At 39.2% G+C, this 11182-nt stretch overlaps 2 pseudogenes across 1 annotated transcript; both read right to left on the reverse strand.

Moving 5' to 3' along the window:
• Positions 1-286: 286 nt before the first annotated feature.
• On the reverse strand, positions 287-6162 carry LOC146487676 (uncharacterized; annotated as a pseudogene). The gene is made up of 8 exons (XR_014868413.1): positions 5534-6162; positions 5071-5147; positions 4589-4791; positions 3504-3574; positions 2451-2634; positions 1885-2013; positions 1325-1511; positions 287-953 (listed from the first exon to the last, which is right to left on the reverse strand). The product of XR_014868413.1 is annotated as an uncharacterized LOC146487676 (transcript).
• A 22-nt stretch (positions 6163-6184) lies between these two features.
• LOC146487677 (uncharacterized) lies at positions 6185-8957 on the reverse strand (annotated as a pseudogene).
• Positions 8958-11182: the final 2225 nt, after the last annotated feature.

Genomic DNA, 11182 nt, shown 5'->3' on the forward strand with positions numbered 1-11182 from the left:
GTAAAAACCTGCAAGTACGAACCACTAATTTTCCAGGTTAGCCTAAAATTAAAGGATCGATTCACTTGTATTTAGCATTTTTCTTCATTAAATGTGTAAAACTACATGAAAAGATTTTGTAAAGAAACAGTAACTAGTTTCTAAATTTTTAGGCTTAGGTGGTACTTTTTAAGGGGGTGTTACAGGCAAATTTTAGCCAACCTATGAGATACCAACACAATAAGATCTCAATTCAATCCTAGACATAAGTGCTAATTTTATTGACAACAATAATAATGAACTCTTTTATAATCTTTTTTGGTGTTGTTCAGCAGGTATAAATCATTAACCTACCTAATAGTAATAAACAAAATTTTATTCCTGCTATAAACAAATTTTCATGGGGTTCAAGACCCTCTAGACTCAAAGGTAACAATAATTTTTGCTTAGTTATTTTAAAAGCAAATGAAGCTATATATTGGTGAATAAGTTCAAACTAGCTAAAAGTTTTCCCAGCCTTAGGCAACAAAGGCTTTTTGCCATTTTTATAACAATGTACAGTATATTTGTTCCTGCGTTTAACCATATGATGCAAATAAAACAAGTGATGGACCTTTGGCATGGCACACAGAATTTTTTTAAAACGAGACAGCCACACAAATGTCTGTTCCGCAGCCATGGTGTTGCCTTCTGGAATTTCTTCCTTTAGGGAGGAAGGATTGTATTTATCCTGACAAGAAGCATCTTTGTGGTTGCGGATGTGAAGCCTGTCAATGATCTTCTTTATGGTCATCCACGCTTTGTCCCATGGAGAAGAAAATGGCAGTGGATTTCTTGCAGCTTTAAGACCATCCAGATGGCACATGTTATCATAGGCCAGAAACACTTTGCTCCAATGGAGAGGGTTGATTGCTTTCAGAATTGTAAAAAGCCATGATATAACAATAATGAATACCTGAGATGGACTTTCTGACCTAGCCCAAAAAAAAAAAAAAAAAGAAAAGAAAGCTAATCAATAAATTTGTTCGTCACAGGAAGCCCACAAGCCAAAACAAGCTCACAGGAAGCCCAAATCCTGAGACACCTGAGGAGGTGCCTACATGTGGGATTGAAAACGGGCAAACACAACTCAACTGGCATAATTTTTTGAAGTTGCTTCAATTACATCAAAGTACATGTAAGATCACCAACAAACGTGTGGGTTATGTATGGTCCTCCATTTAAAACAGAATGTTTGATAGAAGGTGATGTTCAAAGATGAAACAAAAAAAAAAAAAAGAAAACTGCTATACAAAAAACATAGAACGCAGGAGTAAAATTATTTGCATGACATAAATAGACTCACTTGAAAATTGGACTCCACTAGTCAATTATGCCTCCACCTCTGACTATGAATAAATGCCCTCTGGACCACTTCTGAAGTCTCTGTTTTTCACCAGTTTCTTTGTTACATGTTGTGGGGTCTGGCTCAAGGCAGTTTTGGAGAACGTTAGACAGAGCATTATGTTCTCTCTCAATGAATTCAGTAGTTCCTGTTGAGAAAGTTTCCATTAATTCAGTTAAATTTAAGCACATTAAGGAAACACAATTTATCAAACCTAGTCAGCAGAACAACTGGGTAACTATATAATTATGTAAAAAACGGTAAATTAAAAATAATGACCTGTACCAGATTTATTCATATATGCAGTGCTTTCAATAAACACCAACAGCCGACGAAAAGCGTCGTCTGCTTCGTCAAGAAAAGTTGGCTCTTTTCACCCAAAAATTAAAGTAATGTAAGAGAAATTTATTTAAAACCTGTTGATACAGCCGGTTACTCTACTCAAACCAGCTACCTACTTCAAATTTTATTGAAAGCCCTGTATATGTCTTGGCCCATTTTAGGACATGTAGATACCCCACCTTGAGCATCAACGGCACTATTTCCAAGCTGTGACGAGGCCTCAGTGCCCAAAGATTTTAAAACCTGATCCACTTTACACACATCATTCTGTTGAAGAAACTCTGCAGATTCTTCAGTGGCATCCTCACCTGCCAAGTGGACAAAACATCATTCAATTAGGATGATGCCAATGTGAATAAAAAGAAGCAGGGATTGAACTTGGCGGTGAAATACTAGCCAAATACCAGTAGATTTTCAAGTTTGGATTTTCTCATTAACACTTTCATGGGTGTGAATCCTGTCCATGTACTAGCCATTTTTATGTCACTTGAAGCAACTTCTCAAAAGAGGTGTGGGTATCAACTCAATTCACTTCCGTCTGTAGATTTTGGCTCAAAGAAGAAATGTTTTGGTTCCATAACAATTTTTCATGAAATTGAGTGGGTAAATTGAGAAATTGGTATAATTTGTCACTCAAACATAACATTATAAAAGTCAAATCTTCTCACAAAATGTGATATCTTCTAGTTAATGTACATTCAATACCCTTGTTGTACATGTTGATGTTGTTAAATACAGAATTTACCTGATGCACTTGTGGCACTACGCTGGATGCCACAGTACTTTAAGAATCCTCGTATGTCTATAGGCACGTCAGGGTGCTGCTCCTTAAGATATTCGATGTGCTCATCACAAAAGGCCTTTCCATGTTGTGTGGCGTTGGTGCACACATTTGGGTAGTTTAAGAGGGGCATGCCACGAATAAAATTCTGTTTGAGAATTAAAGAGGAATGGAAAGCAACTTGAAATAGACATAGACAACAGGGAAACATACGTATACATATGTATGCTCGAATGCAATTAAAGTGTTAAGTGTTTGGAGTCCCTACCAACTACTTTTGTTAAAGGGGCTGTCTTAAAATGCAAGTAAGAATGTAATAATCTTAATTAAAATTTAACAAGATGGACAGACAAATTACATTGGCCTGGAGGCAAAAATTTCGAAAAATGTTTTCATCAAAAATCTGTTTACTAACAGATTTTTGATATTTATACTGTGTTTACAAGCCCTAACCTTGTGACTCTTTTGAAAGTGATAACACCGTGTCTGGTGTTTGAAACTTCATTTAAAAATAAACAAAAAATCCACAGGCGATCATCGGAATAGAATGAGAATGAGGCCCATAAAACCATAACTATCTCATATCAAATAAGTGTGCATATGACCTCATATGCCTATCAACTAATCAGAATTCAGAAAATCAGAATTTAGAAATGAATATATCATAGCTAGTTTTTGTTTTAGTTTTTATCTCCAAGCAGGGGGTCTGTATGGGAGAATCTTGACCGTGGGCATGAGTACAGACGGAACGCAGTGAGGTCTGTGCTCATGACTGTACTCTAGTTTGTACTCTATAGGATGCAGACTGGAAAGGACATTTGACAGTGCATGGTAGCCGCAGTTTTGGCGCGAAACTCTTTCCCTTTTCTCGTCAAGTTTTTCGGTGCTTTTATTTAGGTTCTTTGTACTTTAGATTGCAACCTTTCACCGCAAAATGTTACTGGCCATAAAATAATGTGAAATATATACTGCTATGAAGGGTACATTATAAACATGACAACAATGAAAGACACTGACCTTTCTCTGCATCATACAGTGTGAGAACATGAGCTTCCACTGACCATCAACTACCCACAACCTTCCACAACCTGAAAGAAAGTTATAGCTTTTAAGGCTTGGTTACTAGGCCACACAAGCTTTGTAACCCAGGCAAACATGGTGAACAGCTGCTGAATGAAATTTTCGTCTTAACCAAAGGCATCCCTTTGATTTCTGTATAGTTAGAATTTTGTAACATGACTACCAAAGCCTTTGGACCAAATATATTTGCAAAAAAGTATTCAAGGCATTTAAGAATTCATAAACAAGGCGGTTATGAGTTTGGAGAAAAGCTAACGCTGTAAGGCGATGAGTTGGTCGAGAAAACCCAAAATTTATTCCACTTCAGACCATAATATGTATTCCTCAGACGAAATTACCGACTGACGTATGGGTTTGTTGAAATTTGCGTAACACAAAAAGTTATGACGTCATAAAGTTTTTGTGAAGTCATAACTTTTTCAATAGCGTAAATTTCAACAAATCCATACGTCAGTTTGTGCATCTGAATGCAATCTACCCTTTCGCTTTTGTTCCTTTGAGAAAAGGTGTAAGCTGCCTGAGTTTTAGTAGTTTTGTTTTTAGGTCACGTGACTTACCAAATATGGTCATGAATACCGAAAGTTATTGGAACCTCAAATAGAAGAAACATGGCCAAGAACTAACCCCAGGATACTAAGTGGGCTCAAGATATGATGGTTAGCAGTCATCCATAGCAACCATTTTGAACTATTTTGTAGTTAAGAGTCTCCCCCCTTAATCTTCTAAGCTGACAACAATTTAGGATCTTTAAAATTTTTTCTTTTTTTCCCTGATAGTTAAAAAATTGAAGATCATATAGTCCATATATCAATAAATGTATAATCACAGGACTTAAATCCATAACCATGGAAAAGGCTCTAGACTAATTTTGGTTTACTGTCAATGTTAAAACTGATGTACGAAAGTTTAAAGTACTTTCTATGATTTTGTTATTTGAGTTTTGTTAACATGATTGCAAATTTGCCATTACATTACACTGTAATTTATTGTTTTAAATAGGGACAAAAGAGCTATCTCCTCACCACGATCCCGGCAGGCATCTGAACAGTCGGCAGCCGAGTGGCTGTAAACAGATTTTGTTCTAGTCTTATCAACTTCCTCCATTACTCTTTCCCTGTCTTCATTCTTTTTCATCAATCCAAAAAATCCAAGTTACCAAGTTCTCTCAACTCAGCCTCGAGTTCCCCATTCCAGAAACCTGAAGCACACTGCTTTTCTCCATATTCTAGTGAGAAAGACACAAATAAAAAATTACTTAATACTGACTGTTTTATTTTAGCATTTTCTGTTACATTGAAACGTTGTTCCTTTTTATCGTTTATCTTTACTTGTCTATGTATAACCAAACCTTTACTTATAAGGATTTTTGCCTTCAACTAATAAAAATAGTTTTATAACTTTTGATAGCAATAACGTCAAATTATTAACAATTTTATATACAAACGATCAATCCAATGTACATGTAATGTAATGTAAACGTGCCCAAACATACAGGTGTATTTACCTTCCTCGTCAGCAAACCGCCCAAATGCTTCATTATAAGAGGTTGAAAACCCGGAAAAACTGACCCAACAATGATTCCTGTAGGAATTAAAATGGAATAAATAAAAAAACAAGCCTAATGAAAATATAATACTATTCTTCAAATTTTTGATAGATAAATAGAAATAATTTTTTGAACAAAAAATAAACACTTTATGTAAATTAACCTCTAGATCTACACCTAAAACAATTTCTAGAACAACACTCTGGCTAAGCTGTCACAAAGCACCCGTTAAATAAGAACATTCGGAAATATATTTTATTACATGCGGGTGTACGTATAATTCGAGTTGGTATTGTGTGTGAAACTGACTAATGTAACGTAACGTTGAATAAAAGTGCATTTCTGTTATCAAGCTCTGGAGTTTCTACATACACCAATCGCAAACTCAACACGCTAAAAACACGTTAAAAAACTCACGCACATGTCACTGGCCTCCACGAAGGGTCTGCTCTCAGGATAAAGGCTCCAGCCCTTGGTTTTATCGCCATACCTATCATAATTATAATTGGTATGGCAATGCTCACATCGTAGTGAGAACTTCAGACCATTTCTCTTGCCACTGAGAGTGTGAACTACGACGTCACATGCCTTGTTGTGAAGAGCAAGATTTCTGCTGCATGCTAAACACGTGGCAGTTGGAGGAGACAGCAATGTCACACCACAAACTCCATGGTACATGCGGACACCAATAGGGACAGACTTCTTCACAATTCCTAAACCCTTGAATATTATGGGCGTCTCTTCAAGTGAAACTGAAGTTAGTTTTGCGATGGTCTCCCAACGAACGGTCTTAGGAAGCACTCGCAGGTCTTCCAAGGAGAAGCTGATATCAGACAACAACTGAGGTTCGTACTTGCAAGATAGATGCGCCCAAATAACTTTGGGAGGCAGATTTCTTACACTGTCCAAAGTCAGCTTGGTGGAACACATCGATCTGAAGGCTCCCACAAGAGCGTTCCCGCCTTCCAAGGAACTGTCAACTTCTTTGGGCAATTCGTCGACGAAACTAACTGCGCTAACTCTACTCCGCTTGTGACCTTTCGGAGGCATTCTTACAACGTTCTATCTACAATTCTAGCTATCTATCTACAATACGACTTACTTCTATTTACAACACTTTATCTACAATTTTCTATCTACAATTCTACTTACTCTATCTATACGATTATTGAAAAAAACCCTACTAATAACGAGAGAAACGTGCCTCCGCATTGGCATTACCGAGTATGAGATCATGTCATATGCGGTGCAATACCGTGTGACGTGTTACGCGTCACAAAATCACACGTCTTTTCGGTTCCCCCTAAATCGCACACCAGATGGACTCACTATGGCTCTCTGATTCTCATTTAGGGAGAACCGCGACACCTGTGGCAATTCAAGGCCTGCAGTTTCCGTTTCGCGTTCTTCGTCTTCTTTGATTATTTCTTCAAGCCATTTCTTGGGGTCTTTGCCCTCAGGAAGAACAATGCAGGTGTTGTTCCAGTCATAGTCCTCTCCAAATCCTTCTCCACACCCTCATATCTCTGGTTCTGCCCTGCATAGACATCCACCTAATCTGGTTGTTGTTCGGCTTCTACAGCATCATCATCCTCATCCTCTACAAATACCGGCTCTTGTGATTACTCCGCATAAGGCTGTGCCTTTGCAACCTGGGCCTTCACGAATGCTGGGCACTCATTACTAGAAATAAAATCAGTAAACCTCTCAATCCAAGATTCAGCATCTCCCTTTACTTCTTGGATGTTAAACCAGTTTGCCCAGTGTAACAGAAGCATTGTCCTACAGTAGTCCTCATTCAATGGCCATGTTGCGTGTGTTGCACCACTACTTACTACAGGAACCTTACCATTTTTTGATGCAAAATGGTACCAAGAAGAGTGCTCCTCACGTGGTCGTATAAGGTACTTATCCAAAGGGGTGCTACGAGTTGCAGTCTCACCATCACGTTCAAGTCGCCTTGCGCCTGACATAGACAAGTACGTGAATGAACGGCTACATCGCCAAAGTGCTAGTCCACTCAATTCAAATGATGCCTCAGGTCCACTGATATCTCGTCTTCCCACAGTCTTGATCAGCATTTTAGCACACATTGACTTGCCAGTCACTTGGTCTGCATCAGTTGCATCAACAGCATTGACCATGTCCTTAAAAAGATCAGCAGTTGCACCAGTGGGTTCACTATCCTTGCAAGCATACCCACACACATAATCGATTATTGCTATGATATCATCAGTGCTAGGATTGTCTGGGGGAGAATTGGAAAGAATCAAGCTTGTGTCCCCATTTGCTCTCCAAGACTGCATTTGATAGCGAGAATGCTGAACCACACGTGGATGGTCACGTGGCATTTCAAGGCGAGGAGCTCCGTTGTGATCTTCCACAATTTCTGGGTCGTTCCGCAGTTTCTTCCCTGGGGAAAACTCGCTTCCAAACTCCATCCTGCATACACGTTCTCTTGGCTGCAATCCTGGCTCAGGGTGGCGAGGAGTCCTCAAGCAGTAATCAGAACAACTGTGCAGCCCAACTCGGTTCACAAGAAGCAAATGATCTTCCAGTATTGCATTTTGTGTTGCAGCTATTTCCAGTAGCATCTTCACCAGGGGATCCCTTTCATGTGATATTTCTACAGCCGAACCCTCAGGTGGTGGCCAAAGGTCTTTTCTTGGCTGTCCTTTTTCATCACTGCCAGCTGGGTGTGATGCTGTCATTGCAAAGTTTTCATCAGCCCACTGGCTAAGTCTAGCTGCATACTCGTCTTCGTCACAACCATCTTCACGAGCTTCATGCAACAGCTGGTGTGGCTGTCTGTCATCTCTCCAGCTTAGTTGATGCCAATGAATTTGACCCCGGGACTTGGCAAATTCATAGCGGTACCAATAATCAGATACACCAAACACTGGCTTCAGTACCTTTTCATGGTATGACTGGGTACGTAGGTCAAAGTAGCTTACCACCAAATGCGTATTTTCTTGTACAGCTTTGAAGAGGGCATTGCTATCTTCGGCAAGGTCGACCTCTTCCCCCGTGGTCTGTAAAATGTATTGTTCCAATAGTCTTCTTAGTGGGGGAAAGTAAAACTCTGCACAACTTCCAGTCATGAAAAATGCAGGTAATCCGCGCTTTTCATTGACCATGAACTCAACCAAGGCACGAAGCTCTCTGCGTCTTTGATGCCAGTACTGAGCTGTACCGCGTAGATTTGCACCAAAATATAAGAGCCTGTTGGTGATTGAAGTGTCACCCCTCGCTAGTCGCTCTTGAAGATCTGCAACAGTTATGTGTGGGTCACCTAGTTGTTGATCAACAAAGTACCTGCTCTGCTCCAGTGCACGCTTTCTCATGATCATGTTGTGAACAACAAACTTCCATACTTTATGCCGTGCAAACCTTCTGTCTTGATACCACAGCAAGTGCTCCGCCCAGTCGTGAAGTGCAGGACATGTAATTGGACGGTTAATGTGGAAATCACCCTTTCCATAAGGAAACAAGCAAGGAAATGCCATTGTGAAAAAGTAAGGAGTGTTGAACTCAGATGCTGGAGTTGTGTCAGTGGTCGGCCATGGGATCACTGGTCGTTCCATGCCTTGTTGAGCCTCGTCTGACTCTCCTTCCCTTGGTTCAGACACAACTTGATTTATGGCAGCATTGACTTGTGCTTGCACGTTCACTCCTGGCTCAGTAAGAAGAACTCCAGAGACTGTTGAGTCATCGCTACCATCTGTTTCGCCAGCTTCCAATTGCTGTGGAGCTGGGCCTTGGTCATCCATGTGTTCTGTTTCAGAAAACTCAACAGTTCTCAAATTGGGCAACTCACCATCCTCCGGTAAATTATTTATGCGAGCAGCATCTATGACAAAGTTTGGTTTGACTGCATTAAATGGTATCTTATTTAATCTTTTCAACTTCATATTCTAAGATGAATAATGAAAATACAATCCCTTGTTTATGGAAACTGCCAAGCACTAAAATTACAATGAAACGTAATATTTTTCAGCATGGTTTCAACAACAAGTTGAATTTCAAATAAAAATTGCAAAATAACACCATAAGAACTAAACTAGTGTCTCCAAAAGTTTTATTTGTCTGCAAGAAAGCGAGACGGAACTTTCCACAATAAGAAACCGCTTACCGCATGGCGCGAGATTTTAAATTTTCATACCATTTGTCGGTATGCATGTATTGTCAGTAGTAAAATAATTTTTTGGTTCACTAGTTTTTCAGCTTGTATGGTATATACTAAAACAATATTATTTATCTCAGTGTCGGTGAAAGTGATGGATATTAACCTCACCGCTCGGTAAATATCCATCACTATTCACCTCCACTTCGGAGAATAATTGCTAAATGTAGGTAAATATTCAGTACCCACAAGCCACCGTGGTATGAATAGATTCCACTACAATTAGCTTCTTCAAATTCTCACACTTAAACTACAGCCTACTCTTACTGAATGTATAACTCATGTTTTTACCTGTATAATCATGAGCAAGCTCATCTGAATCTCTTTCAAGAGGCGACAAGTTTGACAATACCCCATTCCCGGCTTCCACATTGGAATTATTTTCAATTTGGCCTCCATCTTCACGTACACATTCCAGCTGGTATTCATGATCTTCTCCCTCTACTGAAAGCAAAATCGTCAGATCACATTTAACAAAACCAAACCCTAATTATTTTGCTCATGAATCATGAGTAGTCGAGATTCTTCTACAATTACTAACTATAATACCCTAATTAACGCCTTAAAATCAAAGCAAAATATCTGCGTAATGATACCAAATGGCACTGAATTTCATTTCAAAAATAAGCTTACTTTTTCTTTTAAATTTTACGACATGGCATTCACTTCCAAGAGGAAAGCAATTCTCAACAGGAATTAAGGTGTATCAATGTTTTTCACACAATAAATGCAAAACATATGCACTAATGACACCTTGACAAGCGACGTACGGTGATAGCAAGGTAAAAAACAATTAAAGCTACTGCCATTAAGCTTATATTTGCTCTTCACATGTCATTTCACTACAATTAGCTCCTTCAAAAATCTCATACTAACCACAACCTACTCTTATCTAAAAGAATTTACAATGTTTTTCACCTGCATGTTCATGACCAAACTGAACTGGCTCCCTTTCGACAGGCGACAAGTTCAACAGTATGTCTGATCCGTCTTGTACATGACCGCCATCTTTACGTACATATTCCTCGACTGAAAACACAATTATCAGATTACAACAAGCACAGACCTTAATTGGCTCCAATAGCGGATGATATTCCTCTCACAATTACAAATTCTACACATAATTACCTGCAGGCTAACAATGAGGAAAGCCGAATTCAACGGCTTGAACGTACGGTGTTTCGTAAGGAAAAACTAATTAAAACTGCTGGCATCTGTTTCTACGCATGACGTGACATAAAAAAGTAACACAAGCATTGACTTTGATAATTGACTGTATTATTTTCTTGTTTTTACTATAATTGTAATAATGATTATAAAGGAAATAAAGGGAGATGTAAAGAATCGACCATAAGAGGACACAGAAAAAATCTGATGGGGTGGGACTGTGATTTATTTAAGCTAAATATTAACTTATTCACCTCCTTCTCTTTCTCTTTGCTCGGAGTTACTTGAATTATTTCTTCGCCTGCTCTCTCGTTTCCTTTCTCTATCTCTTTTTCGCTGTTTGTCACTAGCTCTCCTCCTTTCACGACCGCTTTCTCTCTCTTTTTCCCGTTGTTCTCCTGTGCAATTCATCTAGTTTTCTCGTGCCCTGTTCCGCTGTTTCTCCCTCTGCTCGTCACCATATTGTCGCCTTTTTTCTCGTGATCTGTCTCGCTCTTTCTCCCCTTGTTCTTCAGTACAATTCAGCCTTTTTTCCCAAGCCCTGTTCCTCTCTTCTTCCCGCTGCTCTTCATCATAATTTCGCCTGTTTTCCAGAGCCCTGTCCTGCTCTTTCTAAAGCTCCTCGTCACCATATTGTTGCCTCATTTCTCGTAATCTGTCTTGCTCTTTCTCCCGTTGTTCGTCACTCATTTTTTTCCTGATTGCTAGTGCTCTTATTCG

The sequence above is a fragment of the Pavona decussata genome, unplaced genomic scaffold (assembly GCF_977016875.1).
Source record: "Pavona decussata unplaced genomic scaffold, jaPavDecu1.1 SCAFFOLD_14, whole genome shotgun sequence".
In the NCBI taxonomy this organism is placed as follows: Eukaryota; Metazoa; Cnidaria; class Anthozoa; order Scleractinia; family Agariciidae; genus Pavona; species Pavona decussata.